This window comes from Gallus gallus, chromosome Z (assembly GCF_016699485.2).
Source record: "Gallus gallus isolate bGalGal1 chromosome Z, bGalGal1.mat.broiler.GRCg7b, whole genome shotgun sequence".
In the NCBI taxonomy this organism is placed as follows: Eukaryota; Metazoa; Chordata; class Aves; order Galliformes; family Phasianidae; genus Gallus; species Gallus gallus.
Genome location: NC_052572.1, coordinates 22,269,897 through 22,293,110, shown reverse-complemented (window position 1 = coordinate 22,293,110; position 23,214 = coordinate 22,269,897). Strand labels below are relative to the sequence as shown.

At 42.2% G+C, this 23,214-nt stretch overlaps 1 protein-coding gene across 14 annotated transcripts in view; it reads left to right on the top strand.

Moving 5' to 3' along the window:
* The window catches only part of LOC107051951, a 222,388-nt gene that overhangs the window by 132,197 nt on the left and 66,977 nt on the right, over positions 1 to 23,214 (top strand). The window contains exon 10 of one of the 14 annotated variants that reach the window (XR_005843153.2): positions 3,687 to 7,178. The exons of 12 other annotated variants lie outside the window; for them this stretch is intronic. The gene's annotated coding sequence lies outside the window, so the exon portion shown is untranslated. One more of the 14 variants, XM_046905578.1, reaches the window with a different exon arrangement.

Here is a 23,214-nt window from a genome sequence, read left to right as displayed (position 1 = left end):
GCTGCTCCTTATACATGGAGCTTCAATTGCATCCAAGGACTGAAGCCTACAGAAAAGCAATTTCCAGATGATAGGTTCTTTACCTTGATGGCCTCAGTCTGCCCGCCTGTGGGCAGCTGACCAGCTACCTGCCATCAGATGTTGCTCTGCATGCACCAGAAAACCCAGGAAGGCTCAGCAGTGCCCCCAAATCCTGATACCCTCCCATGACTTTGTTTCCCTGCCTGAGCTGGCACTGTCCTGGGCCATGACCCAGGTATCGCCTGGCTCCCGGAGGAGAGCTTGAACGCTTTGCAGAGAAGGACATCTGGGAGCTGCACTGGGAGGGCTGGAGAGCAACAAGTTTTACTTATTCATTTTTATCTATTTATTTATTATTCATTAATTTTATTTATTAATATAGGCATAGCTATAGAGACCAGAAAACCCGCACAAAGTATTTTGAAAAAAGCTGCATGTGATAACTTGGGCAGGCAAAAAGGGAGTCTTTGTAAACTACAGGTCTTGGGGGTTTTGTGATGGGAGAGATGGAGGGATGCAGAGCCCATTGCTTTTGCTGTAGGAGTAAGAAGAGAAATGTGGCTGGAATACTGGGAGGAGACCGCCTGGAATTTTCCTATGATTTAGGCAGCATAATATGCTGGGACTGCAAATGACTGGAGGTAAATGATTCATTGTGCTAAGTACCATACAGTCAAGAAAACAGATGTCCTAGCTGGACTGTGGACAGAACAACACATTGTATTTGGTTGATTTATCAATAGGATAATGAACATTTTGTTCAGATTGTTGAAAGTTCTTTTTAATGTCCTAAAACTTTACAACTAGATAGAGCATGAAGTAACGGTTACCAAAGTTCCTACCAAGCTGAAACTTCAACAACACGAAAAAGAAGACTTTAAATCTGAATACGCTGAGATTATTACTCAGTCCTGTGTGGCTGATTCATACCCATACGTTGCTACTGATACCAGTGGGATTGAATGGATCTGAGTAAATTGAATATACGGCCCAGTGACTTTGTATTGATGTAGAAAGCAAAGGACTAAATTTAAAGTTAATATTGGCTGGAACAAGAGCCTGTTTTCTGATGTTATATGTATAAAAAGTACCATATGCCTAGGGGAAAATGTGTGCTGACTTCTTTATTCCAAGGCTTGTACACATGAACCTAGTTTGGTCTGTCAAGCTTACACCACCACTAAATGCTATGAGATGGTACCTCCCCCTCATAAACACTGCTACATTTGTACCAGAGGTTTTACTTACCTTATGGAGAGAGAGTTGAGTGTCTCCTCCAGCCTGCATAGAGCAAGGCACGCGTTCACACAGGCAGCCAAAGGTGTGTGGACATGATCTAGGTCTTGTGCAGATTGCTAAGAAAAGAATCAGAGTATCATAGAAAAGCTTGAGCTGGAATGGACCTTAAAGATCATCAAGTTCCAACCCCTTGCCATGGGGTTTGCCAGCTACCAGACCATGCCACTCAGGGACCCATCCCACCTGGCCTTGAATGCCTACAGGGATGGGGAGTCCACAGGTGAACTGGGGAACATGTTCCAGCACCTCACCATGCTCTGAGTAAAGAATTCTCCTAACATCTAATATAAATCTCCCCTCTTTTAGTTTAAAACTCTTCCCTTTGTCCTACCACTGTCAGACTTTGTAAAAAGTTGATTTCCATCTTGTTTAAAAGTTGTCAACAAAGTTGTCTTTAAACGTTCTGCATGGCTTCCACCACAGGAAGAGTTTGTAAGTCTTCATGAGAACATTCAGATATGCTTTCTTCTGAGAAGTGTCAGGACAAATCCAGACATTAGTAACAAGCCAACTACCATTTATGCCCTGAAAACTAGAGAAAATGTGCTTAAATGGGTGTTTGTCCAAAGAACTGTCTACTGACAACTTATGAAATGCCTGGAACACTGCATCTTGCAGTAGTGTCGCATGCTTATGGCCCTCCTTTCAAAACTCTCTCTGCCCAGTACCCAATTTGGCATGCAGATCTCTCTTGGATGGTCCACATTTTGGTTCTGTCAGGTACTCTCAAAGCTGTGGGAAACTAGAGGATTTGGTTGTATATGTGAAGATCTTCAGGAAGTTACCTAAGCAAAATGCCTTTAGAGGTCAAGAAATAAAACCCTTTGAATAAAAGCCATTGCAAGGTGTCCTGTGGGATCCACTTGTATATTATCTATTGCTGGTACATTTACTTCTCATGATCCAAAAAAAAAAAGAAAAAAAAAAGAAAAAGAAAAAGAAAAAGAGAAGACTTTACCTAAGGAAAGGCTTCTGCAGCACAACTTAAAAAAAATAAAATAAAATAACAAGCAGACACAAAGCTCCCTGCTTTATGAGCGTAATTACTGCCACATGTTCTAATGACAGCATCCAGTACAAAGAGTGAGTGAAAGCCTGTGAAGCCTGCTCTTGTCCTGAGTAGATGGTGACTTTAATTGTGCAGCATGTCCCAGCACCAGTCCTCTTAGACTCACTCACGTTGACTGACCCCTTGCTGCATAACTGGAAGGTCGATCAGTGCAGAGGCATGACAGCTGTGCTTTTGCTCTCTCTGCTCAGAACCTGGAGTCAAGACAGTATGGAGATAGCAATCTTAAAATAATAAAAATCAAGGAAGAAATGCAGATAATCAAGTTTTGGGGAGAGTCACTGAAGGAGGTAAGAGCGGATAGAGAAGACTGCACATTAATCACTCTCCATGATATCCTTGAATGTATGTGACCAACACATTATTTTTAATTTTTATGAGTTGAACAATTGCTGGAGGGTACATTTAACTTTTCACCTCTGGTGGAGCAGCCCAGTCCCAGAGGTAAAGATCTTCCTGTTTATGATTTCAAAGGAATCTAGCTATATTTCATCTGAGCAGTGCACTGAGCAGGATTAGCTCTGCTGGCATAAATAAGAAATAAAAAGAGGGGGAGAAAAAGTCACTTTTAATAGCTTGAATTTATTTTTCCACTTGAAAGGGAATCTTTGTCCCTTTCATGATTCAATGTGTTTCATACATCCCACCTCCTTGACAGCATTCAGGCTCCAACAAAGGAGCTGGAATTCTACTTCATCCTCACCAAACAAGGACAACTTGTTTAAACGCTTTCCCCATCCCAGAGAAGCTTGTCGCTTGTGACTGTCTAAAGACATGTTAAATTGGGTTAACTCGTGTCTTGTTATTACTGTAAACTGCACTGTCTGATTATCAGACTGCTTGAGATAAACCAGTCTGTTGAACAGGCAAAACACTGGGAAATCCCACTCCAGGACAGATTATAGCAAAACAGGACATTGTTTCCAATGTGAGTCTCCAGATGGGATATTTGCACCTGCCGGGGATGTGACTGGCAATACCCAAGATAGTCTGATTGTCAGTGTCATAACGTACCATTTTCTGCCTGTCTCAAGGGTTCCCAAAAGTCACAGAGAATCCCACTCCTCACAAGCAAATGGTTACCACGGGTATTGGGAAGATTAGGATCTGCCAAAGGGAAGCCATTTAAATTCCCTTGCAGACAGACCTAAGCAGAGAGACCCTGAAGCAGCCCAAGTTCCAATGGCCTGAAATAGCACACAGATTTTGGGTTAGAATTAGCATCACTCAGGCTGCTCGTTACAGCTAATGCTTTTGGGGAGCTGATCTCTTTTTTTCTCATTTCTCCCTGTTCCAGGACTGAATATTCATAGCTGCTTTTCTCCACTTGAGATGCTCAGAGAAGGGACTGGGTTTCCAGGAGAGCTCCTTTGGGGCTGCGTAGTGTCTGCCACAAACTTTTGGAAAATGTGGGCCACAAAACACAAGGCAGCATGTATAGAGAGCTGTAATTTGGGAAAGTGAAGACCTGGACCTACTTCTTCTGTCCCTCCTTAAAAGGTATTCTGTTGATTGTGAGATTTGGACATTGCTTCTAAAAGAATAAAGTTTCAAAAATGGCAACAACAAAAAAAGGCATCTACAAAGAGGTGACAACAGAACTATTAATTTCTTTGTACTTAGGGAAGAAAAGATTTTTCCCTAATAGGACCCACAACGGCAATGTGGAAACTGTTTCTGTTAGCTGGAGCACTTCTTCATATGTCCTCTATAGGGAGTGGGTCAAAAACGGCGAGCATCAGCAGACCCTTAGAGCAGACTCTTCTTCTGTCCTTTCTGTGCCCACTATGCAATTACTCAGCTACAGTCTGACATCTACAGTCACAAAGACCCAGGCTGTCTGCCTGTTTAGTGCTATATAAGTGCTGCTAAAATACCTGTGGACTGGCTGTCAAGGAGAAAACTTCCAGATCGTAGTAAAGAGCTTCTTTCCATGCAAGACATTACTGTAAAAGATTAAATTCCCACCGATATTATTAAGCAGGAGGTTCCAGCTCTTTGCATTTCTTCATGCAGTTCAAAACCAGCGATGAACCTAGTATATTTTGGTGTTCCCTCTGCACAGGAATGTTCGCATGGCTTACTGGGACTAATTCCTTGGCAAGGAATGAATTCAGACTAATGTCCCCAGGGAGCAAGGGATTTTCCTCCATTGCCTTTATTTAGAAAGAAGCATAGAAAAATGTTGAAGATGCATGCAGTGATAAACCACAGAGTAAACAAGAGATAGAAAGAGAGGTTGGGAAAAAACAGCATGGCTGGAGTACTGGTGTAATCAGAAGACAGAAAGAGCTGATAGCGTGGTTGGCTGTGCATGTGGGTGCACATGCGTGAGAGGGAACCTGTAATTTCTCTGCTTCCTCACCTCTCATCCAAAATAAAAGATTTTGCTTGTGCTATTTGCGGGCATAATGCTGCACACCTCCTGCTCTCCATGAGAGAAGTGGTGCAGGAATTGGCCCTTACTTTTGTCACATGCACATGGGTGACACGAATCCATCCTTGAGCATGTCTGCATCCTTTGTCTCTCCGGACATCACCTGTAGCACCTGGCAGAAGCATGTTGAGCGCAATGCAGGCAGTGCCTTGCGAGTGTGGAAGAGCAGTTTGAAACACTGAATGGATAAACTGAACTCTTCTGATCTAGACAGACCTTTCTGATCTAGTCACGAGGAGGTATGGTACTTCTTTGTGCGAAAGTACTGCTCACATAATGTGAATAGGAATTGCGTGTGTTTGCACCAAGAGAATAATATACCCCTATGGAAACCACAGATGGGCCTAAAACTTTTCACTGCATCACCACTGTTACTTCCAGAAGTCTAATTGTCCTCCAAAGCTTGGAATTTCTTTCATACGTAGGTACCATTGAGCAGGATGTACTTAAGTAGGATGTACTTAATACTTAGGTACAGTGAAACAGCAGGACTAGGTAGGTGGCTCAAAATTCAGTCCAGAGGATATTTTGTCTCTGTGTGATGCTTGGGTGTGATGATCAAAGCTCAGGCCTATGACAAGGTGCTTTCACAGCCTGTCTGGAAGTTGACAGGACAAAAATATGGACACTTTAGCCCTCCAAAGGTGTGAATTCAGTAGGTGTTTGACTAGAAACTGTGGAAATGCCATGCCATTTAGTAACAATAGGAACTTTTCTAGAATAGGATCATCCAGAGGGTTTTAAATCAATTTGGCTTGACCTCTTCAGTAGATGTCCATCTCCCTGTTCAATCTAATACTTGATCCATAAGAGTGATTCCTTACCCAGGAGCAAGAGTCATAGTATGAATTTCCTAACCAGGCTAGATAACAGTTAACACAGGAGTCTTTGTACTCTACATTCTCTTTCTGCTGACCCTAATCCCTGTCCCTGCAGTAAGGCTGGCCAATCAAGCCCAGCACTTGCAGCTGAATATGGCACTACAGAAAAGGTAATTCAAAGCCACAGTCATACAAAAGGCGAAAGAAACTGCTTGGTTAACCATTTTACCTCTAGGTACTAGCTTTGCCCTCTCCTCCGTGTCAAGCAATGGTGAGACCTCTCCTATTTCCATATAGCACCTTTCCCCCATTTAGATTAGGCCATTCTTGAACCTCGTCATCTTTTTTTTTTTCTTTTAGTCTCCTGAAGCCTCCTTTTATGTGCAATGAGGGTACCTCCCATATTTGTTACACAAACATTTATTGGCCTTATGGTGCCTACAGAAATTGCAAACTAGAAGTTCACTGACTGTAAGAAAAAACATCAAATTTATGAGAATTTTCAGGCTAGCCTCATGATTCTGACTCACAAGTACTAGATATTTGGGGCTAGAAATGTATGCAAGCCTCATTCTGAGCCCACCACTCCTCGCCTTTCACTCTGTCTCTGGCCCCAGCTTAACAGCTGCACCAGGAATTTGCCACTTGGGCTCAGTGTTGCTACTGCAGTAATGGTTAGCTGATTTTGAAGGGAGGTAGTGGTCTGTGTACGAATTTCCATGGCTATTTTTAAGCTGTATGAATTGCCAATAAAATAATAGCTGGTAATTTCTGAGTTGCTGATTTGTCTGCATGTTCATAAGGAGGAATGCAAACTGACTCCATTTTTCCAATTCAATTTTGCATGCTCTTATCCTCTGATGTGGACTGGGGGCCCTGCTATAACTCAATTTAATTTGAAACAGCCAGCCCATTAGGACTGGAAAGACGACTACTGACTCACTTATGTTCAGAACATTTTAAAACAGCACTCTGTCCGGGTACTAACCTCGCAATGGCTTCGTGCCACCCACTGGCAAGGTGCAGCAGGCAAAGCAAATAAACAGAATGCGTACCTCCAACACGAGATGAGCTCCCTGAGGAAATTAAGGTCAGGTTCAGACCTTTGCAGAGCCTGCTCTAATTCGGTAGATTTTCATGGTATCATGCAGAAATGATACATGTGAAGTGGAATAGAAAAATGTCTTTTTGGAGATGGACTTCAAGCCTTCCTTGTTGACAAAAGGTGCAACTTGTTCCCATACCAGAAGCCTGTGCAGCAGGGCTGGGGAGGGAGAGCAGCTCAAGAGGCAGTAGGCTAGCCACCTTTCTGTGCACAAAGAGTTAAACAAGAGATGAACTGTGAAAGTAACTAAGAAATTATTTTTTGAATTGACAAATATCCAAACCACTTTACGTGAGTGTACTCTAATTTAGTTCAACCAGCCTTTGATGTCTCTAAGAAGGATCCCTAATAAACATTACTAGGTAAAATGTTTGAACCTCATGAAAAGACAGCAATGAAATTAACACAAAGAAATGAAGGACGGAAGGAAGGAAGGAAGGGAGGAAGGGAGGAAGGGAGGAAGGAATGAAGGAAGGGAGGAAGGAATGAAGGAAGGGAGGGAGGGAGGGAGGAAGGGAAGGAGGGAGGAAGAAGGAAGGGAGGAAGGGAGGAAGGGAGGAAGGAAGGGATGAAAAGGAAGGCAGGAAGTCACTACTTTTTTACTCAGTCAATGATTAGATTGCAAAAATCATTGCCATAGTATGTTTTAAGGCCCACAGGTACAAAAATAGAGAAAACAAAAAAGGACAACTATATAATGTGGGAAAAGGTCCCAGCAAGAGCTATCAAGCCTAAAGTACTGGCTGTGGCTTAGGAAATCACCAAAGCATCAACGGTAGACCTGTGGGTGAAAAAACAAGCAAGGACTGTGTTTTTCCTCAGCAGCTCCCAACAGTCATGGGCAGAGACAGGATAGTAGGGTAGATGGACCCCTATCATAAATGTGGATGCATCATATTTTCCTGAGAAGATGATGGAGACTCAGATGGAAGGATGGTTATCCTTTATGCCATGTGGTGTACTTGACTAGCATCAGAGCTAAGTAGCTTATCTTTTAATTACTACACCTATTTTTGAATATTTTGAATTAGATTTCAGAATGGAAGTTTTGGCTGTTTAGAAATTGTGCAAAAATCCCCTCAACTTGGACTGAACATTCCAGTAGCATACTCGTGGGTATATTTCCTAAGCAGCTTGGAATACATATGTATGTATATTTTCTGTTAAACAATGTGTTTTACATAAAGATTTTTTAAGATCAAACTTTGGAAAATTTATTCTCTCTGACTGGAGAGCCACTAGGTGCCAAGTAACTCTACTCAATACCTCTAGCATACCATAATGTCTTTGGAGAGAGCACCTTAAGATCAGTGTAGATCTAAACATTAGTCCAAAGCCCGTGTTATCCTAATTAACACCACTAAAGAGGAGTATTCTTCTTCTCTCCCCCTAATACCTATCTGGGCAAATTTTAATGGACTCAAAATGGAACCCTCCTATTAGTCTTGGATGAGAGTTAGAGCAAAGCTAACTGGTTAATTATACCATAGTCTCATTGGCAGATGAATAAAAGAGAGTTAGGTTGGCATCCTTTTCTGTTTTTCAATAATCTTTGCTGAACTTAATTACCTGTAAATTATACAACCCCAGGGCATGTTGTACAATAGAGAGGAAACCAAGTTAATATACGTACACTTCTCTGTTAGCAGTCACAATAGTGATCAAGGAGTCTGATTAATTTTGACTTGGCATTAGGTGGCAGCTGGCATTTTAAATTCTCCAGCTTGTTTTCATCACGTCTGTGTGACTCAGCCCTGCTGCACAGCCTGCCCATTCAGCTGCTGACAATGAGAAGGAAGAATCGCTCCTCAGAGCCGAGGAGGACAAGGAATGGGCAGTACATGCTGTGCAGGGCTGAGCGGGGATGGGAAAGGACCAGTGGGATGCTGAGGGGAGCAGGGTGCATCTCTGACAGCAGCCAACAAGCCCGCTCCTCCTCACTGCCCAGATACCAGCCGAGCCTCTTCCCCACATGGGCTCCCCCAGATGCCAGCAGGGGAATTCACACCTATAATAAATTTCCTCCATTCTCCCTCTTCTCTTTTCACACTGGCTCTGACTCATAAGATTTGCCACAGTGTTTCCTTTTACTGTAAAGCATGAAAAAGTGCATTGATCTGGTCTCTGGCTCTGCAATAATCACCTCCAAGGGACAGAGCATTACACGTTCACAGAGACCATCAGGACTGGAAGCTCATGCCTTATCTTGCTGGGGAGCTGGGAGCCTCATTGTGTTCTCCCCCAACTAATGTAAAGCATTTGTTTCATGTCCTGGCTGGGTGTAGGCCATGCACTCACTCTACCCTGGCTTATGACTAGTTTATATCACTTTTAGAACTCTCAAATTTTCCTAGATCTCTCCTCCTCCTTCATGCCTTGGTGAGGAATCCCTTGGTACTGAAGCATCATGCTCTGGGTGAATATAAGTGCATATGGAGAATATTTATGCTGATGTACAACTCTTCCTGAAGGTGTGGCATGGTTACAGACTATCTCTGGCCATGATGGTGTGACTGTAGTTCTGGCTATCTTGGCTGTGTCAGTGTTATTACCTGACAGCTCTACCCTACTGCCCTCTGCTCTCCCCCAAGCAGCGTATGCTGGCAGGTCTGCCTGTTCCCATTCGGTGCTCCTCTGAAATGTGCCTCCTTCCCAGTCTTGAGCCTTGTCTCTTTGCTGTGGAAAGGCATTGAACATGGGGCAGATCTTGGGGAAAACAGGTAATTAAAAAAATAAAAATAAAAAATCACTGCTTTGGGGCAGGTAGTGATGAGTGAATGCTCGGCTCTGTCAGCCCAGTGGTTTGCAGCTGGAAAATGAGATCCTGCCTCTCCCCATCTTCCTGCTCCTTCCAAGAGCAGTGGTGCTGGAGCTCACAGCTGCTCATCTACGTTGCCACCCTTGTCAGGGTTTGCACTCAGGGTTTTCAGGGCTATGAAGCAGCCATCTGTAGCTCATGGAGCATCCTCTTGCATTTCTTTTTACAGTGTCTTTCAAAACTAGCACTCCAGGTTCTTCTTTACAAGTTAAGGGAGAGGTGTTGTGCAGGATCAGCTGAGGATGTCACCCTGAAGAATGCAATGGCTTTCCTCCTGCCTTGTTTGGAAAGCAATGAGATGACTGGGGGTGTTGCAGGGGATGGGAGGATTCCTTTTCCTGCCTGCCTGCCCTTCAGCCCATGACAGATCCAGGCAGGAGTACCATGGAGCAGGCTGGTAGCACACCCAGCCACCATGACACAGCCAATGGCCAAAGCCAGCTCGAAGCATGACCAGCAGCCCACCTAGTGCTGCTTCCCTCTGCTTTGCCAGTCATGTGCACCCACAGCAGGCTGGCATTGGCTGTGCTGCCATTGCCAGCAGCCAGGGCCAAGGGAGCGGAAAGCTGCACACAGTCCCCCTGCACCTGCAGCACCCAGGCAGGTGGCTGCCCTTGGCGAGCAGACGTGGCATTCTCAAATATCTTGTTTCCTCCCGTGGTGGGCCCCTTTCCACTGACACGAGGACACTGTGCCCTTGACAAACATGTATTGTAAAATGCATTTAAACAAAGGGGCCCTGCAAAGTCCTCCATGGCTTGTTAGCTCCTGGCTCCCCGCCAACACACATGGTGGGATGAAAGCAGTGTTGATGGGCTCCTTCCTTTCAGCCCCTAGAGATCTTGTCCCTTTGACAAATGAGCTCTTTGCAGCAGATGGTGAAGGAAAGGACTACGACACAGCACAGGGAGGGTGCAGTGCAGAGCCAGGGATGAAAACGGGGTACTGGGGAAAAATACATGTGCACAATTGACATTTATGGAAAAGCTCTATGGAAACTCAGCATGGACACAGAGAGACAGATGCTCAGCCTGCCACTGCTACACACCAGCCTGGGAGCAGAGGACAGCTGGAGACCAGTGCCATTGGGAGCTCTCCGGGTCTTGCAGCTCAGCATGCACAGACTGTGCAAACCGCTTTCACCCTCCAATCGTTGATCACAGCTTGCCCCCAGCAAGATGTTCAGAATCACTGCATAGCACTGCCTTGCCACTGACAACTTCATCTATGTGGTTTATAGGGGGTGGCACCATGAATGCTGATTAAGTTGATACCAAGTTGACTTCAGTGGTCCTCATTTTCCCATGGACGTAGATATGTTGACAGTTCTGATTAGGAAGGGATGGGACTGTGAGGCCAGCATCTCTAACCAGTGAATGGGATGGCTTCAAGATATGCAAGACAAAGACTGGTGCTGTTTTCAGTATGTTTCTAATCTGCTGGAGGTTCTTTTCGTTAGCTCCACCTCCCCTGTAGTGTGACAGACCACAATAGTCACAAACACAACTAAGAGATGCCAAGATCATGCAGTTTTCTTTGAAATTACCTGAACAGAAAATTATTCTGTATTTTTGTTCACATTTTGGAGACTCTCCGTTGTTTTTCTTTAAACTTCAGTCATTCTATGAGTATGCTAGATACCTTTCCTATTCTCTCTCCTCCTTCCTTTTCTAATAAAAATTACTACAGTTATCTTTAATTCTGAGTACAGAATCTAGTGTTTATCGCAATTTACCAAAGTACTGTAGAGATCTGTGGTCAGACTGGGACATGGAAATGCTGATTTTCTTATACTGTGCTTTGAGAGGAATGACCAGGGGTCCTTCAGACTAGATGCATTGTGCTTCTAGGACATCACACGAAAGCCTGACCTTATTTGCAGCTAGGAACCAGTGTCCAAAGCATGGAGAAAGCTACTCTAAGATGTGGAGAAACCTACAGTTGGGAAGACACCTGGATATCACCACATCTAAGGGGCGTATGAGTGATTAAGCTAGAGGGGAGGTTGCAGTGAATGTGCCTGCAGTCCCAGTGACCTAGCTAGCACTGAAAGAAGAGCAGAGATCAGTTTGTTCAACACATGCTCTTCCTGCTGGAGTTCAGGCACAGTGACCTTAGCAGACTCAGCGGAGAGGTGGTGGTGTGGGGTGACAGTAGGAATCCCTTCCTGGAAGTGGATTCGAGGACGGCTGTAAAATATATGCTGCAGCGCCTCGATTCAAAATAAACCTAGACCATGTGTAAAGTTACAGGGAGGTGTTGAAAAGTAAGTGCCAACATCTGTGCCGTAAGGAAACTGTGGCTTGTTGGTAGAGACTTTGTAAACTATCCAAGTATGTATGATTGCTGAGCTGGGATCTGGAGTCAATGCAAGATGATACACAGTAGTGTAATAAAATAAGTCACCTCTCAGTGCCATCAGCCACTTCGAAAGAGAGGTGCTCTGCCCATGCACCACCTAAATATGCCCCCTCTCACAGGGAAGTGACTGGGAGTCTCCCTGCTGGTCACTGCTTCTTCTCTCTGAGCTTGCTATGTTGCATTTACCTTCCCCAAACCCTACTCTTGTTGTTTCCATCCCGTGAGTGTCTGAAACCTAAGGGCAGAAATGGCTGGGGAAAGCTCTGTTGCCGTTCAATGGCACCTTCCATTTCAAGCTTAGCTTTTAAACTTTTGTCGGCAAGACTGAGGCTAGGGCTAAGCATGCCCTCCTGATCTGGGGATTTCTGAAGCCATAGTTTCATTAGCCACAAGAGGAAAAGCGTGTTATCTCCTCAAATAACACAAAGCAATTGGGTTAATTTGAAAAATGTTTAAGCGTCTATCTTATCTTATCTTGCAGCTCCTTCTGCACATATTTTATTGTCTGCTTCATGGCCAAGCGGTTAAAAGAGAAAAATAATTGATTAGTGTAATAGCGTGGAGCTTGCTTAAATCCAGATGACTGAGAGCTAAGGATGAAACTCTATCAATTAGGTGCTTGCAATTTCGCCTAGGAAAAGTGGCAAAGGAGCCACTTCGGATCACACAGGTCCAGGCCTTAATCACAGTGCAAGTCACGGTACAAATCAGTTTTGTTCAATTTATTCCTCTATGCAGTACCAGCTGGAGATCTGGCCCATTGTCCCCAGAGATGGAGCAAAGAAAGAGAAAGAGAGAGAAAGGAAGAGAAAAGAAGAGAGAGAAAAAAGAAAGAGAGAAAGAAAAGACAAAGACATAGCCACACAGAAGTCAAGCTGCAGTGTGCCTGGTCTTGCTCTCAACACAACTGGGCTTGTCCCTGCTGAGCTGCTCTGGTGCTAAAGTCCTGTACGGCCTTGTGTTTTCAGAATTGTGCCAATTCTGAGGCTGCACCAACATCTTTTTCTTTTAAAACTAAGAAACACAGTTAGTGAGCTTTTCCTTTTCTCAGAACAGTGAACTGAGTTATTAATTTTAGATGCAAATATTTGTTATCCACTACTAATTGGAGATCAGGTCAGAGTAAGAAAATGTGAAAGGCAGTAAGGGCCTGTGCTTGATGAATGCAAAGACACTTTCTTCACAGAGCCAAGGATGATGATAGAAATCGACTTGTGTTTGATGTCTAGATCTTGACAGGAGTTCAAGGCAACAAAGATTGTTAAAATGAATAATCTCACACCTCTGGTGCTGAGTTCATTTATAATACTTCCGGGATTTTCAGCCTGGCAATAAGCTGTAGGGTCAGCATGCTTTTTTACTGAGCTATAGACAAGCTCTTTCACTCTTATGAGTAGGCAGAGGCAAAACAAGGAAAGCCAGTCCATTGAACACATGACTACATATGGTCTGGAGTCTTATGGGAGGAACACAGTAGCTGGAAATTATAAAAGAAAATCCTTTGCAAATCAGAAGAAACCTGTTGTTTCTTCTATATTTTCATGGAAGTGGATGCACTAGTGCTTGAACACAGTGAAATAAATGATCTGTACTCCAATATGACAAAAACTGCTATTTTTAAGTTCCATTAAGAGTGTTCAATTTTACTGTTTTTTTTCCTAAATGTCTCCAATACATATTGAGTATTGTATTGTACATATTAAGTATTGAGTATAACCTTAGATAAAATAATGACCATTTCCAGAAGTCAACTCATCTGTAAAGACTCCGTGATTAGATTTTCATTGCAAATTCTAGCCTGTATTTTGGGTGTCAGTATGATCTCACTGGCTTGGACATAAGATGCATGTAGCCATGGACATCATCAAACTTCTGAGTATGCTGGATGAAATAGAGAGGAGTCTGGGGTCTTGCCATCCATTGGTACAGCCCCCAGTCAGCCCTGTGCCATGTTCAGCAATGAGGATTACCTTCAGCAAGTTCTGGGGAATGTGTTGGGCTTAAACCCATTCCATGGTACCCTTTCTTAAGGACAGTACAGTCCTTGACACTGAGATATACATTTGGACATATAAGAGTCAGTTGGCATATAAGCTGAGTCATATTGGATTTTTCATTTATGAATTTCTCTGTTTTGTCATGCTGCTTCCTCTTCAGCAACTTCATGCTGATGAAGGCTGTTAGGGAAACAGGGTAGCCATGAGGAAAGGATGGCCAGAATAATCACAGAGACTTGGCTTCAGCTCCAGTTCAAGTACCAGATAATGTCAGCTGGATGCCACCAGTGTAGGCAATGCTAGTAGAGAAAGGCAAATTAACAGTTAACATAGTCTAAGTGTAAACTAATCCACAAGTTTCTGATTGGGTTGAGAATTAACCATGCCACAGATACAGAGTAAAGGCTGTGCTGCTTCAGAAGATGGATGGGTGCTTGAGGGAGTGGAGTGCCTTGGTAATATTTGCAGAGCTGGATCAAATACCACCAGGGAGTTGCAGCTGGCTCACATCAGTACAACTGGAGTTTGAGGTGAACCAGCTTGGACCCAGGCAGGATCCAGAAAAGGCTAAACATTGTTGATTTCAGAACACTGGCTAAAATAAGAAACCAAAACCCAAAATTATTGAAATATGGGTCAGATTTTTAAAAGTGCCTAAGCATTTTTCTCTGTGTCCTTTCAAGGAAGGAAAACAATGTGCCTCCAGGAATTAGGGCTTTTTTTTTTTTTTTTTCTGTATCTGAGCAGTAGGAATTTGAATGCCTTCAGTGTCTGTATCACCCTGCACATTAATTGTAATCATCTTAAGCATTTGACCAAAAGATAGATATTGATTTCAGTTGAATGCCTTTGTGGGAGTGTTCAATGTTTTCCCATCTCTAAAGAATGAACCATCAGGTCCTCAAACTGAAAAAGAAAAAAATCACTGAAGGGAAGCAATGCCTGAATTTCCTTTGAATAATTTTTTACTTTAGTGCTTCTTTGCATTTTCCAAAGCAACTGAAAACTATTTCAGAATTCCTCATTCTGACAAAGTTGGATTCTACAATTGGCTAAGTTGTCTTTTTCACAAAACAAGAATTATGGGAGAGGTTTCAAGGTTTTAGTAGACAAGAGGAAACTAGGTCAGTGTGAGATTGCTGCTTCATTTTACTCTGAACTTTGAAGCGCTCCTATGATAGTTGGGCATTAGTACAATGAAGACCTTCTGTGCAAAGAGAGACATCCCTCCCCTGAAGGATTTAATTATACCCTGTCATTTAGATAGTGAAACAAGCTGTTTTAGGTAGCCATTTTGTTCTCATGATCCCTGTACTCTTAGCTTTTATTTTTTTTTTTTAGCCTTGGGAAATCCCTAGTCATTTTCTTTGCAAAATCTTTATTGAATTTTTTTTGTTCCACAGCTGTGTTGTATTACATGGACTAGAATCAATCTAGAAGCAAAACTTCTATCCTAGGAGAAGTTTCAGCACCTTAGTCCTACCTGTTATCCTTGTTCAACAACAAAACTCAAATGACAAGCAAAACATTTTTTTCTTCAGGCATTTAATTTTAGAAATGCCAAGAGTGTCTTTAAGGGATATATTCTGTTTCAAAAAGGCCTTATTTTGTTTAGGCTAAGTCATTTTGGTCTGACTTCTTTCTATTTTAACTTTTAGATAAAGACGTAACACAATATAAGCCACACAGGCTAGTACTGTTAAAAGCATCACTAGTTTTTCACTGAAAACTATGAACAAGTCATTTCTCTACTGGCTTTTAAAATCAGATCAGTGTTTTCTGAAGGAAAACAAATCACCTGGAAATTTTCCAGCCACTGCTACTGGAAACGATGTTCCTGCTGCCATGTCCGTCTCCTCTGAGGTTGGCAGGCTGGTTATTTATCTGCAGGGCTGTATGACAATGAATATGCTCTTATGTAAGTCAGCAGTTTTAGCTATTTTAAAAGCAGCAAAGTTTAATTAACAGACAAAATCCAAAGCGAACAGAACCTGAACAGAATATTATCCTACAGAGGCAGTGATGACTGTGGTAAATGCTGCTGTCCTGCCCTGTCCTATCACCTTGTGTGAGGGACCACTTGGCCACATCCAGCCAGAGCAGGCATGCAACACCTGTCCATCCCTGTGAGATCTTTCCGGAGCTCCCTCTGTTGCAACAGAAGATGAGACATATGTGCTCTCCATTGCTCAGTGCTGAAGTGTCAACACTCTTCATTAGCTCCAGATCTTAATGTACAAAGTGGTAGATAACCAGATTGCACTGTAGCAGTTAACTGTCTGGTTCATCTGCCCTCTTGCCAGGGAATACTGCTGCTGACTGCTCTGTTTAAAATGAAGTCTAATTTGTACCGGTAAAATATTCTGCTAAAAGTACATTTTGATCAGCATAAATTAAAGTGCTTAAGTAACAGGCAAATGATATTGTATTTGCATCACAGCTTCAACACAGGAGGAAAAAACTAAAAGATCCCTGGCAGCAGAAATGCTCATTCTGAGGGAGGTATCATACTTTCTGCAGAATCCTACTCTCACTCCTTGTCAATAAGTTCCACAAACACAGTGACACTGTACAGCAATACCAGTCCCTGCCTGTGCAGCACCAGAGCTGACAGCAGCTTGAGGCCAAGAGCCATAGGGCAGGCAACTCTTGGGACACCAGATTATGGACACCACTGTCAGTACCTCAGAGGGGTATGGATATGAATGCTGGGTCTGTGCCCCAGCAAATCATCCCCAAAAAGAACCTCATGCAATTGAGGAGTGGAAATGCAAAGCATGCTTCTACCACTTTGACCTGAGGCAGAGTACCGCAGTGATACTGCCCACATGGCCTGCACTGACCTTGTGCAGCCTGTGGGGCTGATCAGTCCTCAGCTGCTATGAGACTTAAGGACTAGTTATTCTTTCACAGGTTTTCGAGCAAATGTGAGTGGGTAAAACAAGCTTGCACCAGTCTGGAACTCCACAGCCCTGTGAAGTTTTTTGATTTAGAAGTAGGAGCCCAGCAAAACAGCTTTAGGCCCTCGAACTCCAGGAGCAGTGCCTAATAGTTATTCCTAGACACATGCAGCCATGAATGCCTTTTCAGAACCCCAGCACTTGATTGTTACCTGGTTGCACTGTTCCCATCTGGTTGCAGTGCATGAAGGCAAAGTGTCTGTTAATGAGGACTGAAATCCCCCTATCTAGGAGGAATCAGTCCTTTGCTTGCCAGTATGCCAGTATATTATTTTACCTGTCTGAGAGAGACAATCTTTCTTTGGAATGCTGAAGAAATATGGAACATGCTGTATACAGAGAGCTATATATGAGACATGATGAGAAGAACAGGAATGCTTTTGCATGCAAATGCCTCAACCTTGTGCTGACAGCTGTATACCCAGGCCTGATGTCCCACTTGTTTGTCCAGGACTGTGTAGTCTTTTCCTTGCTCTCTTTGCCAGTCTAATTCATGTCTGTAGGATGAAAACTCTCCTTGTAAATCAGCATGAAGACTTCTGAGGTGGGGGAGAAAGTGGTCCATATGTTGCAAGTAGGGATTCTAGGCAAAAATGGAGATGTCTTTGATGTCTCCATTAGGAGCAGGGCTGGCAGGATGGTCAGGGACTACTGTTTCAGGCTCATCCCTGTCAGCTTGTTTTTATAGTAACTGCTGCCTGATATGGACCATCTGATGCACATGCTGGCTGGATCCATAGGTACGCTGCATATTAAATGGTACCAACTGCATAACAGAACTTTGCTATACATCCTATGAAAACTGTGATTTACGGTGTGTTACCACTTTCCTATAAAGACTCTGAACAACCCTGAAGACAGACTTGTAAGTAAACAATTTGTCTCATCCTTCTCTTACTCAAGTGTAGTTATTAAATTAGGAGATTTTTGTTTGACATCTGGTCAAAGAAGTTCAGAGTAAACATTATTCCAACAAAAATGGTGCAATGTTACATTCAGATGAAATATTGATTGTAACTGTGTGAAATATACCTATTTCTGTAAACTTGCACTTAGAAAAAAATGAAATAAATTGTGTGATTTCATTTTTGAACTTATCAGAACAGTATGTTTTCATAGTTCAGAGTACTTTGCTTTGACTTAACGCTGTATGAATTATAAAAACTTATGTTACTTATATTTTCATGGAGAAGAAAGGCAGCAATCTTGTTTGACATGGTTATGAATCGGGCTGTCATAGGTAACTGTACTGATACAATTGTTGTCAACTTCAAGGCATCCAGCACAACAATTTGATTAAAAAACTTGCATTATGCAATTTATAGGGATCATGTTAGGCAGATTAGAAATCAACTGCCTGACATATTTCAAAATGCAGTTGTCACTGAAGAAGTATCAAAGAGCATGCATGGGGCTGATTCTGATGACGTTCTTCACACATTCTGATGACGTTCTACTCATGGTCATGAAGTGTTTTATAATCCATATACAGATAAAATCTTATCATAGAGTCATCTAATTATGAAGATCTGCAAATCTTCCAAGTATTGGCATTATGAGGAATATGTTAGGATGTTTCACTGCACACTTAGACCACTGTTCTTGAAGGATGAATCAATCCTCTGGATTGAAGCTGGTGAGACTTCATATTTGCAGGAGTTTTTTAATAAACTGCTGTATGAGTCCACATTTAAAGCTGTTGACAAGAAGCTGCTACAAGTACCACAATTTGGTTTTCAGATAATAGTCCCTGGAATTTGTCTCTGTTCTGGGAAATCTTACTCTCAAATCCTGAAAAATAGAAATCTGGTATGTGTTTCAGTGAAGAGAGAATAGGGGCCAGAGAAAAGAACTGCAACAGTTTATATATAGTTTCATCATATGCTCACTATTCCAACCAGAGATCGAATGAGAATTCGGGACAGAAAGTTACTAAGGAGAAAAGTTGCATATTCTTCCTTGTATGAAAGTCCAATAAATCCTTGAGGAAGTTCTCCCACGAATTTATTGGCTGGTAGAGCCAAGCTTTGTAAGAGTTTTCAAAAAGATACAGAGACACTGCTTGTATTTGTGAACTCTACTTTTCCTTCTTTCAGTTTCAGGAAAGCTCAAGTCACAATGCTTCTAGGGACCACTGATTTAAGAAACTGGGTAGGGAAATGGGACAACTGGCCTGTGACAGCAATGACACAGCACTGGACATGACTAAATCATAAATCTGCCGGGGAAGTATTAACATCAGTGTGATCAAACGACTTGCCATAAGAATGACAGGAAGCACCTCCAACAAGTACAGCTGAAAGGTCATCTCTAGATTGTATCAGTTGCCATAGAGGCCGCAAGACTAGTTTGTTTTTCACACTTTTTCCCCCCTCTTTTTTCTTTCTCTTTAGAAAAAGAAAATGAGCCAAAATTACCCTACTGACTCATTATATATTTTTAAGCTAAATATATAATCAATTACAGTGCGTGTTACCCTGAATTTTGTCCGATTACATCTGCACATCATCAGTGAGTACAGAAGGAAGGCACAGTCCCTGGCTCTTTGAAGTCCATAATCCAGAACTCTTGTCAGGTTCAGTCTTATGATGAGAGTAATTGTGATGACCTACTTGTAACTAAGATAGAGTAATTCTTGTGATTCTCAGTGACATTGCAGTTTAATGAACTCATTTGCACTTGTTGCTCTAGGTTTCAAATTGCTTCCCTGAAAATTTAAGTATGGGAGATACGTCATCCAAAACAAGTGCTCCCTACTCTCCAAGTAAATATTCTTCTATAATTTCCAGAACAATTTAAAGAGAAGTGGAAAGCTAAAATCTGCCACTTTATCCTTCTCCAAATGTTTCTCATTAAAATCCAGATAATCAGGGGAAGAACAAATCTCCACTCTAACTGAACATGCGGGATATACACATAGGAGCTCCTTATAATAGGCATGCACACATACATACAAATATTCCAGCTGCAATCTCAGCTTTTCTCTGCCATTCATTTGTGTGAGACCATTCTTTCTGTTTTTTTTTGTTTGTTTTTTAATGTTTATCTATGCTTTCTCCTTTCTTTACTAAGATATGTGGTTATGAGTCTTAGCATTACCCTCATTGCCAAGTCACCAGCTTCTAGGTAATGCTTTGAAAATCTCCCTCGATTCACAACATCAAGGCAGCAACATTACCATCATCGTTCGTACCTTGGTCTTTAATCTAGGCTTCTGCCATCATAGAACTTGCTTAGATTCATAGTTGCAGATGTTTCTGGGGAAGATTTATGGACCAAACCCATTATGTTTTACAGAGATCTGGAAATTCAAAGCCTTTATTTGAAGTAGTTACCAACTTGAACAAAGCATTTCCATACCCATTCTAGGTTTAGGCATGGCTGCTGGGTTTCCATGAGAATAATCAGAGGAAATGATCTCCAGTGTGTGCATGTTGTTGGCAATAACAAAGAACAACACAGTATAAATCTACTCTTTTTTTTTTGTACTGAACCCTTCGATTCATGTGACTAGGGCCAAGAAATTACTTCCTACTCAAATCACACTTTCTTCCTGCTTTTCCATGAAAACCTCCTATCTGAGGATCAACTTGAGTCAATCAGAAGAAAGGCCTGAGACTTACACTGGTAGATCATGAAACATTCAACTCATAGGTGGGAGTTCCTCATATCAGAGAACAGCAGCTCTTCCCTGGAATATCAAAACCTATCTAAACACAGCATAGGAAAACCCACCAACCTTCCTAATCTCTCTGTCTCTCAATACAAGTTTTTAACTAGCAGCAGAAATTGTATAGTCAGTACAGTTACATGAACATGCAAACAAAATTTACTGAGAAACCATGGAAGCCTCTTATTACTTTGAACTCTGTCTCGAGACAAACTTAAGAAAGAAATGATATGCATTTCTCAAATAAATAAATAAATAAATAAATAAAATCCAAGAGACCATATATATACATGTATATATAGGTGGTATATCTTTATATCTTTAAGAATCCAAAGGGACCCTCAGAAGAAGAGTGGTGGGCTGCTAAGAATGAGATCAGCAGTGAGATAAGTGTGTAAAAGGTCAACAAAATTTCCTCCAGGAAAAGGTCGGGTAGAAGTTAACACAGTACAAGTTTCAAGAATAGCACGGATTGTGGTTTACCCTTCATGCCTTTCTCTGAGGTTTTCTCACAGTAGTAATGTGGCAACTCCCATACAGACCTTGCTACAAAATATTGTAGAGATGTAAACATATGCTGACGGCACAATGCAAGCTTTCCCTATATGATAAAAATATGCCTGGGGTTAGGTCACATCAACACATATCCTTTGCTATTTTAGTCAGTCTTATGAGCTGGTTTTCTCTTCATTACGTACATATATTATCAATGTCAGAGCTGATGGGAGGTTCTTTTTTTAGGGTATAGGTTTCGTTGTCTTTTCATAAGTGCCTCTTGTATTTGATGTAAATAGCTGAATGCATCAGTAAGTTGAAAGCAAGCAAGTACTGTTAAGTTTTACACTGAAAGCACACTGACACAGATAAATGTGAGTCAGAGAACTTGGTTTCTTATTTTCTTATCTAAATCTATTATGCTAAATTCTGTCTACTATGTACGTTTCTGTGACCAAAGCTGAGGATCAAACCAGTTTGCTGTAACATGCTCCATTCTGTAAAGATGCAGAGGAAGGCACACATTTATTCAAGAAACTTAAAACACTCTATGTCCTTCTGTGTCCTCTTCTTCATCTCTTGCCCTTCTTGTTCTCCATCTTTTGCTCATTGTGCATTTCTGTTGCAGCAGAGGAAAACTCTTTGAACTCTGCCTAGGGGATGGGGAACTCACACTGGATGACCCAAGAGACTGATGGTATCACAGTGAATGACTAGATGTCTCCTGAGATACCTCATTTCTGTCTAGCCCATGTTACCACACAGTAGGTCCTTCTGATGCTAGAGTCCCCTGGATAGTTGCCCTTTGCAGTCCGGGAGAACTGAATATGGCCACAGGAAGGATGCAGTGCAGAAGGGCTGCAGGAGATTTACTTTGGGCTGACAAAAGGTACAGGTGCTCCCACAGTGGGGAGCAACACACAGGTCTTGCACTTGATGTCTTCTGCATAGCCAGGAACGAGAACCATAGAAGTCTTGCTACTGCCTACCTGTAAAGAAGCAACTGGATGGAGAAAATTTCCCATGTAAACGGGGAAGGAACTGGTAGTGAATAAAAAAGTTATACAAATACTGGACATTTTCCCTTTAGAGTCAGATGATTCAGGCTTAATCACCATAGATAAAAGTGAGATTGGCATAGGTAAGGCTTACCCTAGAGAGCAAGCTTTTTGTCCCATACTTCTGATCTCTGACTCACTAGAAATTGTGTAGGAATGCACTTGCCGCTTTTGAAGGGTTCATGGAGAATTAGTTTATAAGGACATTAAAAGAGCAGTTTCTTCCCTTGCTTTGTGGTAAGCATGGTGGGTGAAAAAGAAAAGAAAAATACTTTTTAAATGAGAGAAAAGAGCTTAGGAATCTAGCTAAAACAAGAAGAATTGTGAAACTTTTCCATAGTTTAAGGAATTAACAAATAGACAGTAGATATTGGAGTTCTTCAAAAGCTGTCTGGACGTGGTCCTGAGCAACCTGCTCTGGGTGTCCCTGCTGGAGCAGGAGCACTGGACTAGATAACTTTCAGAGGTCCCTTCCAATCTCAGCCATTCTGTGATTCTGCGATTCTGATAATCTTGGGGAATCAAGCATTATCTGCCATTTGTTTTGGGAGGAAATCTGATGGCTCAGCTGTTTGATTCTAGGGCAAGAAAGGCCATGAAATCTGTGAGAGCAGCATCAACAAGTGAATAATAAATAGCTCTACCTTGCAATGTTTTTAAAATGTAAATTTCCTGCTGCCCACGGAGACAGAATGTGTTATGTGTCCAGAGTAAACACAAGAACAACAGTTCCTCATGAGAAAGATACAGCACTATCTTCACCCAGAGCTCTCACGCAGACCCTTGCACTGAGCACTGCTGCTACCCTGCAATTGTAAAGCTGCTGCACGAGAGGAAACCAATAAAGCATCATCTCAACCATTTAGACACTTTGAGGTTGTACAGCTGCCCACTCAGGATTCAGGGACTGGTCTCAGTTCTTGGGATGAGCAAGTTCATGTGCGTCAGCTGAGCCACAATAACAAATCATGTTTTGTGTTAGCCTGAAGCATGAGTAAAAGGTGTTAACTTAAGCTTAAGTGGAAAATGTCTGACTGTGCATTTGAAGCTATAAGAGTGCATGACCACACTGTGCTTTAGCTGGTGCATGAAAACTTGTCCAG